This window comes from Jaculus jaculus, chromosome 1 (assembly GCF_020740685.1).
Source record: "Jaculus jaculus isolate mJacJac1 chromosome 1, mJacJac1.mat.Y.cur, whole genome shotgun sequence".
NCBI classification, from domain to species: domain Eukaryota; kingdom Metazoa; phylum Chordata; class Mammalia; order Rodentia; family Dipodidae; genus Jaculus; species Jaculus jaculus.
Window position 1 is genome coordinate 131,320,240 of NC_059102.1, and position 16,881 is coordinate 131,337,120.

The 16,881-nt window shown below is 40.0% G+C and overlaps 1 pseudogene; it reads right to left on the minus strand.

Moving 5' to 3' along the window:
• Positions 1-15,758: 15,758 nt before the first annotated feature.
• LOC123453707 lies at positions 15,759-16,793 on the minus strand (annotated as a pseudogene).
• Positions 16,794-16,881: the final 88 nt, after the last annotated feature.

Sequence of the window (16,881 nt, forward strand, 5' to 3'; positions counted from 1 at the left end):
TCCCCTTCCCTCTACAAAGGAATGTTTACTCGGACTTTAGTATTCAAATGCCAAACATGGAGGATAGTTTCCCACAACATGCCACACCTCGTCCTGCCTCTTAGGTTCTTTTTGTCTCCTCTTCAGTAATCTAGTTCTTCCTGTTAGTACTGACCATGCCACCCCTGTGCCACAGGAGCAGTCACTTAGGACTCTGTAATGACCACCACCCACTGCAAAAAGCAGCTTCCCTGACAGCAGTAAAATCTATAGGCATAAGCATGGGATATTTAGAAGACAATGTGATTAGTATATCATGTCCACTTAATGAGTCAATAGTAGCCTCCCCCCTTGTGTCCAGTGGCCCTTCCAGCCACAACTTTTTGGCCTGGCTTATGGTCTCAAACTTGGGTTCCTGACCCTGTGGGCAGGTTTAAAAGTTGGTGGCTATCAGAACAGTTGTGCCACAATTCACTAGCCTCTTGCGTGGCATGCTGATGGCATTAACACACTGTCCATGGATGAGCAGGACTGTTTGCTACAATTCTCCCAGCAGCCTGCAGAGAACCTTCCGACTACCAAGGCCAGCAAGGAAGAAGCCTCTAGGTCAGTCCCAGTTTGATTTCTCTGTGTCCTGCAGTCAGAGCATGCACTGTTTTCTGCGGTAGGGTCTTAACATCGAGTTCTGGTATGCAATTAGTACTGAGGGGGACTGAACAACAGCACGTAGGTGTAGGAAGGTAGTCTATCCCTAGCACTGAAATTTGTTTAATAATCTTATGGTTTTTGGGCCTGCCTTCTTCCCTTCCATCAGGGTGCCTTTTACATTAAACTCCTTGCCTGGTAGTTTTATGTTTATAGGCATAGGCTGTTGTAGGATTTTCTCAATCACTTTTTCAGGTATCTTCACCTTCCTCATAATAAAACCCCAAGAATTTAACATCTGTGCCTGGCCCTTGAACCTTGTGCAGATTGATTTCTTGTTCCTGGTCTTACACAACCCTTTCTGATGTTTTCTGCATCTGTAAAACACTGAGAAGTTGGTGTTACCTAACGAAATCTTTTTACAGAGGATGGGTAGGATCTTTGAAGATGTCTATTCCAAGCAATAACTAGTTGGTTCTGAGATTTAGCAACTAAGGGATACTTGTTTTGAGGTGTCTCATATAGCATTAAAAACCCATCACTTTTATCAGTTATGAATCCACAAGTTTAGTTTTTTGGAAAGTTCTAGAGGGAGACTGGGTTATGTTTTTACAATTTAGCATAGAATGACACAATTACATGAAGACAGAAACCCACATGACCCAATTACATCAGCAAGATGAAAAGTTACTATCCTTATCTGAAGGAAAAAGGGGATCTGTTAATCTGTCTCATTTTGTCAGTCTGTTTTGTTGTCTATCTTCATTGCCAAAGGGCAGTCATGTCAGGGATTGGTCACTTCTCTGGATCCGATATCAAAGTCTAAGGCTTGAGGTTCTTATAGAGAAATCTTGTACTAATATAGCTACTTGGGTTAACAAGTTTGGGGCGTACACTCTGGATAGAAAATGGAAAGCAATAGGCCAGATTATTGAACTGTTTTTCAGGCCATGTCCTGGAACAGATGATTAATTGCTTTCTAAAATTCTGATAGTCAAGCTGGTGTTATTCCAAAGAGGTATAAGCCACTGATGGGTTTGTTGCCCATCTAAGGGAAAAAAGAAACATTGTTTTATCTCTTTCCCTAATCGTAATGTCTATGACACCTCACAGGCATAGCCATCCATAAAGAATGCAGTTCTTAAATTACTCAGCCTGTCAGTAAGAAAAGGCAGTAGGAATAGTCAAGGTTACTTGCCTGTGTGAACCCAGGAAAAAAGATCCTGGATAAAGGAGAAAAGACACTGGGCAGTTCACTTGAGCTTGCCTGTGGTCTACTTGCAATCTTTGTTTTTCTTTTTTTTAAGTTATTTATTCATTTTAGAGAGAGACAAAGTGACTGTGGGTATGCCAGGGCTTCCTGCCACTGCAAATGAACTCCAGATGCATGCACCACTTTGTGCATTTAGTTTTATGTGAGTACTGGGGAATCAAGCCCAGGTTGTTAGGCTTTGAAAGAAAGCACCTTTAACCACTGAGCCATCTTTCCATGCTTTTCTCTTTAAAAAAAAAAAAGTTTTATGCAACTTATTTACTTGAAACAGAGATAAGGAGGCAAACAGTGATTATGATGATTATTGGTACACCAGGGCCTCCTGCCACTGTAAACTAATTCCAAACACATGCACTGCTTTGCATTTTGCCTTACGTGGATACTGGGGAGTAGAAACCCAGCTGTCAGGCTTTACAAACAAGTACCTTTAACCACTTAACCATCTCTCCAGCCCCTCCTTGTTTTTCTTTAAGACTTCCCAGACCAGTCAGGCATGGTGGCACACACCTATAATTCCAGCACTCAAGAGGCAGGGATGGGAGGTTTGCCACGAGCTCAAAGCCACCCTGAGACTACATGGTGAATTCCAGGTCAGCGTGAGCCACAGTAAAACCCAGACCAGTCAAGCCTAAACTACTTTGGTCTTACTATTTATTCCATTGACTTGTTTCCTAAGTTTACCTATTGATACCCTGTGTTCTGTCTTTCCCTTCTCCAAATTAAAACCCTTATACCATTGACCTCTCATGTTCAAGGTTCCCCACCACCACCACCAGCTGTATTGCCTTCTGTCAGTTTAGCACTTAACTTTGCCTATTCCTAAGATTTTCTGTTTGCTTTATGCCACCAAGTTGTTCCCTTAAAGAAATGTCCCTGTTTTCAATTAGATGGGTTGTTTGAATGAAATCTATCTCCTGGAGAAAATGGGAAAAGGGACACTGGTGGGCATGTTTCCCATCAGCCTACCTAGGAAAGGACATCTTTCCCCCCTGAGTCCCTGTTGGAAGTATGATATAAACTAGTGATAACATATAATCCGGATCATCATTCTTCCATTAGTAGATAGAAGTACAACATGTAATGAGTGGAATCTAAAGTGTCTCTCAAAGATAAGTGTATTGGTTTGTCCTCAATGAAAAAGTGCACAGGGGTGGACTTTTGGAAAATGATAAGATTAGAAGGGCTTTGTTAGGGGTTAGAGATAGGGGTTGGGATGCTGTGTTACAGTTAGACAGTTAGGGTTAGGGCTATGTCAGGGATAGGGGTCAAGTTAATGCTAGGTTTAGGGTTGTTCTATAGGGTTAGAAGATAGTACTCGGGATAGAGTTTAGGGTTAGGTTTACAATGCTAGGGGTTATAGGGTAGACAGCAAAAATGTACAGTTGTTGAGGAAAGGCGTGTGAAATAAATTTTTGGACTAGGAAAATGCAGACGAAAAAATGTCTGCAGCTAAGTCAGACGTGGTGGCACACACTTTTAATCCCAGCACTTGGGAGGCAAAGGTAAGAGAATCACCAAGAGTTCAAGGCTACCCTGAGACTACATAGTGAATTCCAGGTCAGCCTGAGCTAGACAAAAAATGTCTGCAGCTGTTTGTCCCAATAAGGAGAAACCTAGTGCTTTGCAGTGGGACAACTTGGAAAGGGTCCCAAAAGCCTGGCGCCATTTGTGGAAACCCTGCTTACAAAGAACAGCCTGGGAGGTAATGTGAAGGAGGGCTGACCCCTGAGGGAGGTACAGGAAAGCTGTCATGTGGCGCTATGAAGATGAACCATGGGTTGCAGTGGAAACCCAAGGAACATGGAGATGCCAGGACTGTGGGACAGCTGCCAAAGAGAACAGCTGGCTGGGGATGGAGCTTTCCCCTGCCTGTGAGCTGCCCAGCTGGTGGGGCAGAACTGGATCCCAGAGACTTTGTTACAAATGTTGTACTTTGAACTGAAGATATTTGATGTTTGTTTGCTGGTTATTGAACTTGCATTGGCCCAGTCTCTCCTGATGCCTTCTTTTACAATGGAAATATTTACTCTGTGCCACTAGGTGTTGAAGGGTGTAAATTGTGTTTTGGTTTTACAAGGCACACATTTAAGAGAGTGTCTTGAATCTCAGATGAAAATTTGGACTTTTAAAAGTGTTAAAAATGGTAAAGACTGTGGGAATTTTTGAAGTTGGATAGAGTGTATTTTACATTATGAGATGATCTGGAGTCTATGGGGTCAGGCACTGAGTTGGCACGAATTCTTCTATGACCCTATTCTCCCCCTAGAGGGCACCAGAATGCCTCTGCTAAAGATCTCCCATTGGCATGCTAAATGGTCCCTATTCTAGAGTCCCCACCTACACTTACCCTAAATATAAATGGACATTCCTTCCAAGGAATTTTAGATACTGATGCAGTTATTAGATTATTTCTTTTTAAAATTAATTTAGTTTTTATTAACAACATCCATGATTGTAAGCAATATCCATTGTAATGCCCTCCCTCCCCCTACCTTCCCCTTTTAAATTTCACACTCCATCGCATCCCCTCTCTGTCTCAATCAGTCTCCCTTTTATTTTGATGTCATGATCTTGTCCTCCTATTATGATGGTCTTGTGTATGCAGTGTCAGGCACTGTGAGGTCATGAATAGCCAGGCCATTTTGTGTCTGGAGGAGTATGTTGTAAGGAGTCCTACCCTTCCTTTGCGTCTTACATTCTTTCTGCATCTCTTCTACAATGGACCCTGAGCCTTGGAAAGTGTGATACACATATTGCAGTGCTGAGCACTCCGGTCACTTCTTCCCAGCACCATGATGCCTTCTGAGTCATCCCAAGGTCACTACCATCTGAAAAGATGAGAGAGTAGCATTAATAATATATGGGTGTGAATATTAAGAGAAGTGCTTACTGGGCAGTTTGATAAGCATAGTATATACATTTAGCCAGACAGAAGCATACATTAAACTGCTAGGGCTCATAGCTACCCCTGTTGTAGGTTTTCAGTATCAGGGATGTATTCCTCCCATGGAGCGGGCCTCCAGTCCAATTAGAGGGCAGTTGATTTCCATCATGACAGGTGTACCACTATTGCACCTGTTGGCCCATTTGGCCTGGTTGGCCAAATATAAGGCTTGCAGTGTCCACTGTTGAGTATCTTCACTGGTGATTGCTCTTTCTCCCATAGAACTGTGTGCAGAATGGCTTCTTCCAGCTTTCTGTCAGTTGTTCTACATGGAAGAGGTTTTCAGCTCAGTTCCAGCAGGATTTCTCAGTGGCCTTGCAGCTCAAGTATGTGGAGTTTTCAGCAATAGGGTCTTACCATCTATTCCTGGTGGGAAACCAAGGGTATTGGCAATGGCCTGTAATGTTTTGGGGCATCAGGGACCTCTCTGGCCAACAACATACTGGAAGATATCCCATCCCTGGCACTGAAAATTTTTTAGTAACAATCTATGGTTTCTGTGTGTTTCATTGTTCAAAAATGTAGGTTTCAATATGACTTATTTATATCTTCTTAGATTTTGATTAGCCCTCCCTCCACCTTTCTTTTACTCAGTCTCTTCCCCTGACCTCATTTAGGTCTTTTTCATCCCCATTAATCTATTCTTCTACTTACATATATACAATACCATCCAATTAAGTCCCACCTCCCTTCCTTTCTATTACCTTTATATTTCCTTTCTAGCTTACAGGCCTCTGCTACTGAGTTTGCTTCCTACTCACACAGAAGTCCAATCATCTATAGATAGGATCCACATATGAGAGAGAACATGCGATGTTTGGTTTTCTGGTCCTGGTTACCTCACTTAGTATAATCCTTTCCAGATCCATCATTTTCCTGCAAATTTCCTAACTTCATTTTTATTTACTGCTGAGTAGAACTCCATGGTATAAATGTGCCATATCTTCATTATCCACTCATCAGTTGAGGGACATCTAGACTGGTTCCATTTCCCAGCTATTGTGAATACAGCAGCAATAAATATGGTTGAGCAAGTATCTCTGATGTAGTGAAATGAGTCCTTAGGATATATGCCTAGGAGTGCTATAGCTGGGTCATATGGTAGATCTATTTTTAGCTGTCTCAGGAACCTCCACAGTGATTTCCCCAATGGCTGGACCAGATTGCATTCCCACCAACAGTGTAGAAGGGTTTCTCTTTTTCTGCATCCTCACCAGCATTTATAGTCATTTGTTTTCATGATGATCTGACAGGAGTAAAAATGGAATATCAATGTAGTTTTAACCTGTATTTCCCTGGTGACTAGGGATGTAGAACATTTTTTTAGATGTTTATATGCCATCTGAATTTCTTCTTTTGAGAATTCTCTATTTAGTTCCATAGCCCATTTTTTAATTGGTTTGTTTGATTTCTTATTGTTTAATTTTTTGAGTTCTTTTTTTTGTTATTTGTTTTTTTTGAGGTAAGGTCACATTGTAGCTCAGGCTGACATGAAATTCATTATGTCATCTCAGGGTGGCCTCGAACTCATGGCAATACTCCTAACCTCTGCCTCCCAAGTGCTGGGATTAAAGGCATGTGACACCATGCCTGCCTTGAGTTCTTTGTATACCCTAGATATTAATCCTCTATAATATATATAGCTGGCAAAGATTTTTCCCTTTCTATAGGTTGCCTCTTTGCTTTATTCACAGTGTCCTTTGCCATACAAAGTCTTTGTAATTTTATGAGGTCCCAGCAGTTAATCTTTGGTTTTATTGCCTGAGCAACTGGGGTTATATTCAGAAAGTCTTTGCCAAGACCAGTATGTTGAAGGGTTTCCCCTACTTTTTCCTCTAGCAGTTTCAGAGTTTCAGGTCTGATATTAAGGTCTTTAGTCCATTTGGACTTAATTCTTATGCATGAAGAGAGAGAAGGATCTATTTTCATCCTTCTACAGATACAGTTTTCCCAGCACCATTTTCTGAAGAGGTTGTCTTTTCTCCAATAAGTAATTTTGTCCAAGATCAGGTGGCTATAGCTACCTGGACCTACATCTGGGTCCTCTATTCTGTTCCATTGATCTACATGTCTGCTTTTGTGCCAGTACCATGCTGTTTTGGTTACTATGGTTACTATGGTAGTATAGGTTAAAATCAGGTATGGTGATACCACCAGCTTTATTTTTGTTGCTCAATATTGTTTTAGATATTCAATTTTTTTTTATGCTTCCAAATGAAGTTTTGGATTTTTTTTTCTATTTCCGTGAAGAATGCCACTAGAATTTTAATGGGGATTGCATTAAATGTGTAGATTGCTTTTGGTAAGATTGCCATTTTCACAATATTGATTCTTCCGGTCCAAGGCAAGAGATGTCCATTTCCTAGTGTCTTCTGCAATTTCTTGCTTGTGTGTTTTAAAGTTTTCATTGTAGAGATCCTTCACTTCCTTCGTTAGGTTTATTCCAAGGTACTTTATTTTTTTATGCAATTGTGAATGGGAGTACTTCTCTGATTTAATCCTCTGTGTGTTTGTTGTTAGCATATAGGAAGCCTACTGATTTCTATGTGTTTATTTTGTATCCTACTACATGGCTATAGGTGTTTACCATCTCTAACAGTGTGCTGGTTGAGTCTTTAGGGCCCTTTATATATAGAATCATGTCATCTGCAAATAATGATAGCTTGACCTCTTTCCTTCCAATTTGTATGCCTTTTATGTGTGTCTCTTGCTTTATTGCTATGGCTAAGACTTCCAGTACTATATTAAATAAAATTGGAGGCAGTGGACACCCTTATCTTGTTCCTGATTTTTGTGTAAAAGCTTCCAGTTTTTCCCTGTTTAGTAATATGTTGGCTGTAGGCTTGTCATATATAGCCTTTATTATGTTGAGATATGTTCCTTCTATTCCCAGTCTCTGTAGAACTTTTATCATGAAGAAATGTTGGATTTTGTGAAATGCTTTTTCTGTATCTCATGAGATGATCATGTGATTTTTGTCCCTTAAGTCCATTTATATAATGTATTACATTTATCAATTTGCTTATATTGAACCATCCCTGCATCTCTCAAATAAAGTCTACTTGGTCAGGGTAAATGATCTTTCTGATATATTCTTGTATGCTGTTGCATCTATACTCATGAGAGAGGTTGGTTTGTAATTTTCTTTTTTTGTTCTATATTTGCTTGGTTTTGGTATCAGGGTGATGCTGGCTTTGTAGAAGGAGTTTGCTAGGATTCCTTCTTTTTCTATTGTATGGAAAAGTTTAAGAAGCATTAGTGTTAGTTCTTCCATGAACATCTGGTAAAATTCACCAGTGAATCCATTTGGGCCTGGACTGTTTTCAGTTGGGAGATTTTTGTTGTTGTTGTTCATTTTTATTTATGAGCAACAGACAGAGAGAGAAAGAGGCAGAGAGAGAAAGAGAGAGGGGGGGGGAATGGGCATGTCAGGGCCTCCAGCCACTGCAAACAAACTCCAGACATGTGTGCCCCCTTGTGCATCTGGCTAATGTGGGTCCTGGAGAATGGAGCCTCGAACTAGGGTCCTTAGGCTTCACAGGCAAGTGCTTAACCGCTAAGCCATCTCTCCAGCCTAGTTGGGAGATTTTTGATAACAGTTTGGATCTCTATACTTGTTATAGGTCTATTAAGTGCTTAATCTAACCTTGATTTAATTTAGGTAGGTTATATAAATCAAGGAAATCATCCATTTCTTTCAGATTTTCATACTTAGTGGAGTATATGTTCTTATAGTATGTCCCTATGATGTTTTGAATTTCTCTGGTATCTGTTGTGATGCTGCCTTTTTCATCTCTAATTTTATTAATTTGTGTCTCTTCTCTCTTTCTTTTGGTCAGATTTGCTAAGGGTTCATCAATCTTATTTATCTTGTCAAAGAACCAACCTTTTGTTTCATTGATTCTTTGGATTTTCTTTTTCTTTTCTTTTTTTTTTGGTTTATATTTCATTAATTTCTGCCCTATCTTTATTATTTCTCCCTGTCTACTGATTTTCAGTTTGCCTTATTCTTCTTTTTCTAAGGCTTTAAGGTGAAGCATTAGGTCATTGAGACCTTTCTAATTTCTTAATATAGTCACTTAAAGCTATAAATTTCCCTCTTAGAACTGCCTTAATTGTGTCCCAAAGGTTTTGGTATGTGTATTCTCATCTCATTATCATTTGACTCTATGAATTTGAATTTTTTAAATTTCCTTCTGGATTTCTTCATTGACCCATTCATCATTTAGTAATGTATTGTTTCATTTCCATCATTTTGTGTATGTTCTACAGCTTTTGTTGCTATTGATTTATAGTTTGTTTCCATTGCGATCAGATAGAATGCAAGGAATTATTTCAATTTTCCTTTATTTGTTAAGGTTTGCATTGTGTCCTAATATATGGTCTATTTTAGAAAATTTTCCTTGTGCTGCTGAAAAGAATGTGTATTCTGCAGCATTTGGATGAAATGTGCTGTCCATATCTGTTAGGTCCATTTTATGACCTCATTTAATCCAGATGCCTCTCTGTTTATTTTTTGACAGGATGATCTGTCAATTCATGTGAGTGGGGTGTTGAAGTCACCAATTACAACTGTGTTTGGTGTTATCTGTGACCTTAGTTCTAATAGAGTTTGTTTGATGAATTTGGGAGCCCCCATGATAGGTGCATATATGTTTAGGATTGTAATGTCCTCCTGTTGGAGTGTGCCTTTAATCAATATAAAGTGACCTTTCTTATCTTTCCTAACTAATGTTGGACTGAAGTCAATCTTGTCAAATATTAGGATAGCAACCCCTGCTCGTTTTCTAGGCCCATTTGCTTGAAACACCATTTTCCAACCTTTTGCCCTAAGATAGTGTGCATCCTTTGTACAAAGGTGAGTTTCTTGGAGGCAACAAATTGAAGGATCCTGCTATTTAACTGAGTCTACAAACCTATGTCTTTTGGTTGGGGCATTGAGGCTATTAATATGAAGAGATATTATTGAAAAGTGTGTATTTATTTTGCCATTTTTTTGTAGTTCTTCTGATATTACCTTTGCTCTCTTGAATAACTAGTATTTGAGTATTGAGGTCCTTTATATGTGTGCTTTTTTTTTCTCTTCAGCATGGAGGATTCTTTCAAGTATTTTCTGTAGAGTTGATTTTGTCTTCATATACTCCTTTAGCCTTCATTTGTTGTAGAATGTCCTTATTTCTCTGTCTATTTGAATGGATAGCTTTGCAGGATAAAGTAACCTTGGTTGGCAGGTTTTATCTTTCAGAACTTTGAATATATCACTCCAAGACCTTCTGGCTTTTATTATTTATTTATTTATTTATTTTTGTTTTTTTGAGGTAGGGTCTCACTCTAGCCCAGGCTGACCTGGAATTCACTAAGTAATCTCAGGGTGGCCTCGAACTCACAGCCATCCTCCTACCACTGCCTCCTGAGTGCTGGGATTAAAGGCGTGCGCCACCACACCTGGCTCCTTCTGACTTTTAAAGTTTGTGTTGAGTAATCTTCTGTGATCCTGATGGACTTGCCTTTGTATTAACTTGATTTTCACTGTAACTGCTTACAATGTATTTTCTTTGGCTTGTATGTTTGGTAATTTAATAATAACATGGTGAGAAGAGGTTCTTTCCAGGTTTTGTCTGGTTGGTGTTCTAAAGGATTCCTGTATCTGAATTGGCATCTCTTTCCTGATTTGGAAGAAGTTTTCTTCAGTGATTTTGTTGAAAACACCTACTATGCCTTTGGAGTGAAATTCTTCTACTATACCTGTATTCTTATGTTTGATCTTTTCATAGTGTCCCAAATATCTTGAAATTCCCATCTATACTTTCCTATTACTTTGTCTTTCTTTTGTTGGACTATGTTAGATCTGCCACCTGGTCTTCTAGTTTAGATATTCTGTCCTCTCCTTCATCCATTCTACTGGTCAGATTTTCTACAGTTTTTTAATTTTATTTACTGTGTTCTTCATTACTAGTAATTCTGACTGGTTTTTCTTTATATTTCTATTTCCTTATTTATGTCTTGTATTGACCTCTTTATTTCATTAAATTGGTTTCCTATGTCTTCTTTGATTCCTTTGATTTCCTCTTTAACTTTTTTGGGCATATTTTTAATCATTCTTTTGAAATCTTTCTCAGGCATTTCCTTTAACTCATTCTCACTGGAGGTCATTTCTGATGCATTAATACTTTTGGTGGACTTATATTGTCTTGATTTTTGGTGTTTCTTGTGTTATAATGTATATATTTTTGCATCTTGGATTAATTTAATGCTTGGATTTTCTAGTTAGCTGAAGTATTATGAGTTGTATCAATTTATGTGATGTCATATATCTTCAGGGTAGGAGCTGAAGGTGCTAGGTGTGGCTCTTAAGACTATCAGAGTATCTTACAAAAGTGGCCCTACTTGTTGGGTTTGACTGCTATGACAGTATTCAAGTAGGCTGAGTGGAACAAAATACAGGAAGATTCTAAAATTTAACTAAACAATGTATACATTCAATGAAAAATAGCACAGAGTATGAAAAACTAGGTATTATGACAACCAGATCTTCTAACCAAGTCATAGTCCCTTATGATGTGTGTTGTCCCACACCCTTAATCCTGTCAACTAGGAGGCTAAGATTTGTGGTCTGTTGAAGGTTCCAAGTCAGCTTGTGACCAAGTGAGACCCTTCCCTAATGAACACAAAAGACGAGGAAACAAAGGCACTATAAATCAGGAAGCAGCAAATAACAAGCCACAAATAATAGTTTATTTAGAATGGCAAATCTGACCATCCATCAGATTTAACATATAATTTATCTTGACATGGAAGGTGCAATTAGCACTTCCGAGTCAAGCCTATATACCAAGCTTATTTAGTGGGCACTGACCTGGTGTAGTCCCAGTTACCTTTGGGGATGGTTTTGATCTCAGGCTGCACTCTCGCTTGGGTCCCTCTTTGCTGTGTTGTGGGTTCAGGTAGGATGGCTGGGTTACTGGATCACTGCTCTGTTCACTAGTGCTGGGTGCTACATAGGTACGCTCCCTTCCCCAGGTCTCTGGTACTTGCTGGCACTTGCGCTGGTGGGCGGGGGAGGGGAGGCTGTGGATGGCGGCTCTAGTTCTCCACATGATCCTCTTCCTCATGAGCTTCTCCTCCATTGGTCATTGGTCACTGCGGTCCTCCCTTCACATTTCTTGAGTTTGTGCGGAGGCCATTGTTAGTAGAGAATCCCCTCACCTGGCTTTTCTTGTGCCTCAGGCCGAGCCTTGCAGCTGTGCCGCCCGCAGACCTGGTGCTGCTGCTGCTGGAGCTGCTTCTACCTGCTTCTGTGGGCTCTAGATGCTCTGGATCTCTCCTACTTATCTGCTGCCATTGGTAATTTCTTTTACACCTTTTTAATAGAAGAGTGTATTTTGCTTTTTTTTTTTTTTTGCTTTTTCTCCCCAAGGCAACTTTGGAGTGGTTCCTATGCTTCTATTTTAACTGGAAGTCCAGGCCAGAAGTTTCAGATTATTTCTAACAATGTATGGTCAACTCCTTGGCCTTTAACAAAGGCTTGCCATTTAACATTGGAATTAGGAGGGACTGCCTTCCTACATAAAAGCAAATATGCTCTTACTTGTCTCGACTCAAATGGCAAGTGTGCCACCTTTTCCCCTATGTGATGGACATCTCTATTACTTTATGGGGAAGAGACTGATAATAAAATTCCCCCACTCAAAATATCTTGGACTGAGGGTCCACCTGTCTGGATGAACCAATGTCCCCTTAGAGGGGAAAATTAATGCAAATTTTATATGGTGATAAAAGAATGAATTCAATCAATAACTCATTTTCACCATCCCTAAAAACTAGATAAATGTATACTCTTGCATATCCTTAGAACAATGCCTATTACTTCTAATGGATAGTATTAAAGCCTGTATCCCAAATCTAGCTTTTATGGCCTTTGAAATGAGCTCTTATCTGATTATTGATTGTTTTCTTCTGTGCCTTTACCATACTGATGATAAAAATATTTTGCTCTCTCAGTTCTGGTTTTAAATAATGGTCAGCCTCTAAAGATATCAAATATTTTAGTCTCATTGCACCTCCCATGTCCAGCACAACTCCTTCTCCTCACTGGTCATGATGCGCGGTTCTATTTTTCTTGGACTCTCTAAGGCAGAAGCTGAATCTTAGCTTCAATTTTCTGAATCTTTGACAAATTGCTCTGGCTTACTACTGGGAACTTTTATGTACTCCTTACCCCATGATCAATGCATTCTTGTACTTGCCCAGTTGAATGCCTTCTTTAGTAAATTTTATTGTCTCCCACATCCCATAAATGGTGCCTAACTAGTTCTTTTTTTTTTTAATAATAATTTTTATTTATTTGTTTATTTTTGGGTTTTTTTTAAGTTTTTTTTTAATTTTTTTTGTTCATTATTTATTTATTTATTTGAGAGCTACAGACACAGAGAGAAAAACACATAGAGGGAGAGAGAGAGAATGGGTGTGCCAGGGCTTCCAGCCATTGCAAACAAACTCCAGACGCGTGCGCCCCCTTGTGCATCTGGCTAACGTGGGACCTGGGGAACCGAGCCTTGAACTGGGGTCCTTAGGCTTCACAGGCAAGCACTTAACCGCTAAGCCATCTCTCCAGCCCCCTTAACTGTTCTTATTGATGGCTAAGGAAAATAAAAAAGGAGACATGCTACATGACAAAAAAAAAAAAAAAAAAAAAAAAAAGCCTCGTCTCACAGGTTCACCTTCCCTCAGCCCACACTCTGCAGGCTGAAGTTACCGCTGCACTCCTTACCTTAAAATATTTCCCTGCTTGCTCTCTCAGCATAATCACAGACTCCATGTTGCAAATCTTATTCTTCAATTTTACCCTGGTGCTTTTAAACACTCAGACAAGCTCTTATCAGAATTCTCATTTCCATTCAAACTCTTTTCTCATGGTGACACCATTCCCATTGAACGTATATGTGTATATGTAGCCACTCTTCCTGGTCCACTTACTTTTGGTAATGATAAGAGTGACTCATTCTTAGTTAACTCAGTTTTCTCTGATGCTTTGATCTCACATCAGTTTTTTTAAGCAGCATGCTCTATCCCTGTCTTTAGTTACATGGGAGGATACTGAAGCCTCCCCCCTTTCCTCAATGACATGGCTATCACCAGAGACCACTGGATACCTACCTGTCCTGATGGAGATAATGACTACTACCCCACTGTGATAATTAAGTTCTGTTGTCCACATGAGATTAGTAATCCATAGACATTCCTGTTAGGTTGTCTGAGGTTGCTCCTGGAAAGGATTAACTGATGGAAATAGTTCTGAGAGAACATAGCTCCTGGTGGTCTGTGCTACGTGCTGGTGAGCGCCTTTTACTGGGCTGCCCATATATGCTTCTATCATGTTTGGTTATCCTTCATCAGCAGTGGAACCAAGTTTCATCAGCTTTCCAACATGGACTGAAGACCAGCAGCTCTCCAGAAATCCTCCAGGTCTCCAGTACCAAATTGGGACTGTTGAGGCATCCAGCCACATGAACTGGGCCATGAAGGACTCCCTACCCAAAAATGTTCCTAGAGGAAATCAAGATTATAGAAAACAGAAAGAGGGGAGATGTTAAAATTCAAAGTTGAACCTATAACCAACTCCATACCTGCCTTACTAGCATGGGGATAATCCCTAGCAGTAAATGTATTTCATTAACCATATATATATGCTGTCTTCAATTAGTCTCTAATGTCCTATTCTTTTTTTTTTCAGTGTATTTATTATTTATTTGAGAAAGAGAGCAAGAGAGAAAGAGGCAGAGAGACAGGGAGAGAGAATGGGCATGCCAGGGTCTCCAGCCACTGCAAATGAATTCCAGAAGCATGTGCCACTTTGTGCATCTGGCTTATGTGGGTCCTGAGGAAATGAACCTAAGTCCTTAGGTTTCGTAGGCAAGCACCTTAACCACTAAGCTATTTCTTTAGCTCATGTCCTATTCTTTTTAAAGCTGACGTGTCAGCTGCTGACCTGGCTATGCAATTTTCTCTTTCTCTCTCCCTCCCCTCCCTCTTTTATTTCTCTCTATATACAGTCTGTACAAAGTACCAGCAGAAGCCGGGCGTGGTGGCGCACGCCTTTAATCCCAGTACTTGGGAGGCAGAGGTAGGAGGATCACCGTGAGTTCGAGGCCACCCTGAGACTACATAGTGAATTCCAGGTCAGCCTGAGCCAGAGTGAGACCCTACCTCGAAAAAAAAAAAAAAAAAAAAGTACCAGCAGAGTTACTTTCTAATTCCTGTCTTCACTTTAGATCTGATAAGTCCATATTACCTTTCAAGTGTAAACTCCTTTGATGATTAACTTTTAGAAAAATTCTTCACATGTATTCTCTTTAAGCTCCCTAATTAGAAAAACCTAAACCTCTTACATAGAACCTTGACAGCTGATAGGTGTGTTTTCCCTGAGATGTACTAAATTAATTTTAAGTTCCTTAATTAGTAACCTGCTACTTGAAACTTTTACCTGTAACCTCAACAATAAATAGATATATTTTCAATAATTAAAAAACCCAAGCAAGCACCCCTTTGGGCTTTGTGATTCTCCACCACAAAATTATATACACACACAAACAATGATTCTGGCAGAAAATATTTTTGTTATATTTGGAAAGAAAAGATAGCTTTTGTATAAGTCTACTATAGTATACAAAAAAAAAAATAAACCCTGAAATCTGGGATGCAGAAATTTTAAATGTCTCCAAGATAATATTGTATGCAGACATGTTTTCAAAAACAATTTCCAAGACTCTCAAGGTTCACAAAGCAATTGAACAGAGACAAAAAGTAACTCTGAGGTAAAACATAGGCTGAGAAGAAAGTGGCACAGCAATTCAGAGGAAGATTCATATGACGAAATGAGGTCTCTCATATCCTGTTAATTAGGGGAGATGACACTAATCACACTATAAAGTTTCTTCTATTGAGAATATTTCCTAAAGCTCCTTTAATATCTCTGGTCCTCAGACTGTAGATAAAGGGATTCAGCATGGGAGTGACCAGAGTGTACAGCACAGCCACAATGACATCCTTGTCATTAGTGTTACTAGAAGAAGGGAAAAAGTAGAGCCCAATAATGGCTCCATAGTACAGAGAAACCACAGACAGATGAGAGCCACATGTGGACAAAGCTTTGCAGATTCCCTTGATGGAGGGAGTTCTCAGGATGGTGACCCCAATGTAAACATAAGAGACCAGAATGCAAATGAATGGTACAGTAATGACAACCACTGCTAAGGTGAGAATAACCAGTTCATTGATGGCAGTGTCTGAGCTGGAGAGCGTAAGTAAGGCAGACAGGTCACAGAGAAGTGGTGGAGAATGTTGTCTGTAAAGAGAGAGAGGCGAGCAAAGAGAAGTGTGTGCACAAGGGCATTGGGAGAGGAAAATAACCAAAAACAGAGGCTCTCACTTGGGGAGGCAGAGGTAGGAGGATCGCGTGTGAGTTCGAGGCCACCCTGAGACACCATAGTGAATCCCAGGTCAGCCTGGGCTAGAGTGATACCCTACCTCGAAAAACCAAAAAAAAAAAAAAAAGGCTCTGACTCATTATGGTGTTATAGTGGAGAGGGTAGCAGATAGCCACATATCTGTCATAGGCCATTGAAGTGAGAAGAAAGTTGTCAACACACCCAAACAATAAGAAAAAGTAGACCAGTGTATGAGATGGAGTGACGCTGCATCAGCATATTCATGAGCATCTTTGGAGCGGTCACTGATGAGAAGGAGATGTAAGTGAAAGCCAAGTGGCTGAGGAAGAAGTACATGGGGGTGTGGAGGTCCAGCCTGATGAGCAGGATGATGAGCAGGTTCCCCAGCACTGTGGTCAGGTACATAGCAGGGAATAGGCTGAAGAACACGCCCTGCTGCTCTTGCCAGATAGGGAGCCCAAGCCAGGAGGATGAACTCAGACACACTGCTCTGATTACCCTTCATCAAGCTCTTCTCTTTTGCTAGAGATTTAAAAAAAAAAAAGGAGGGACACAAAAGAAAGAGAGGTTATTATAACTATTGCATAATAAAA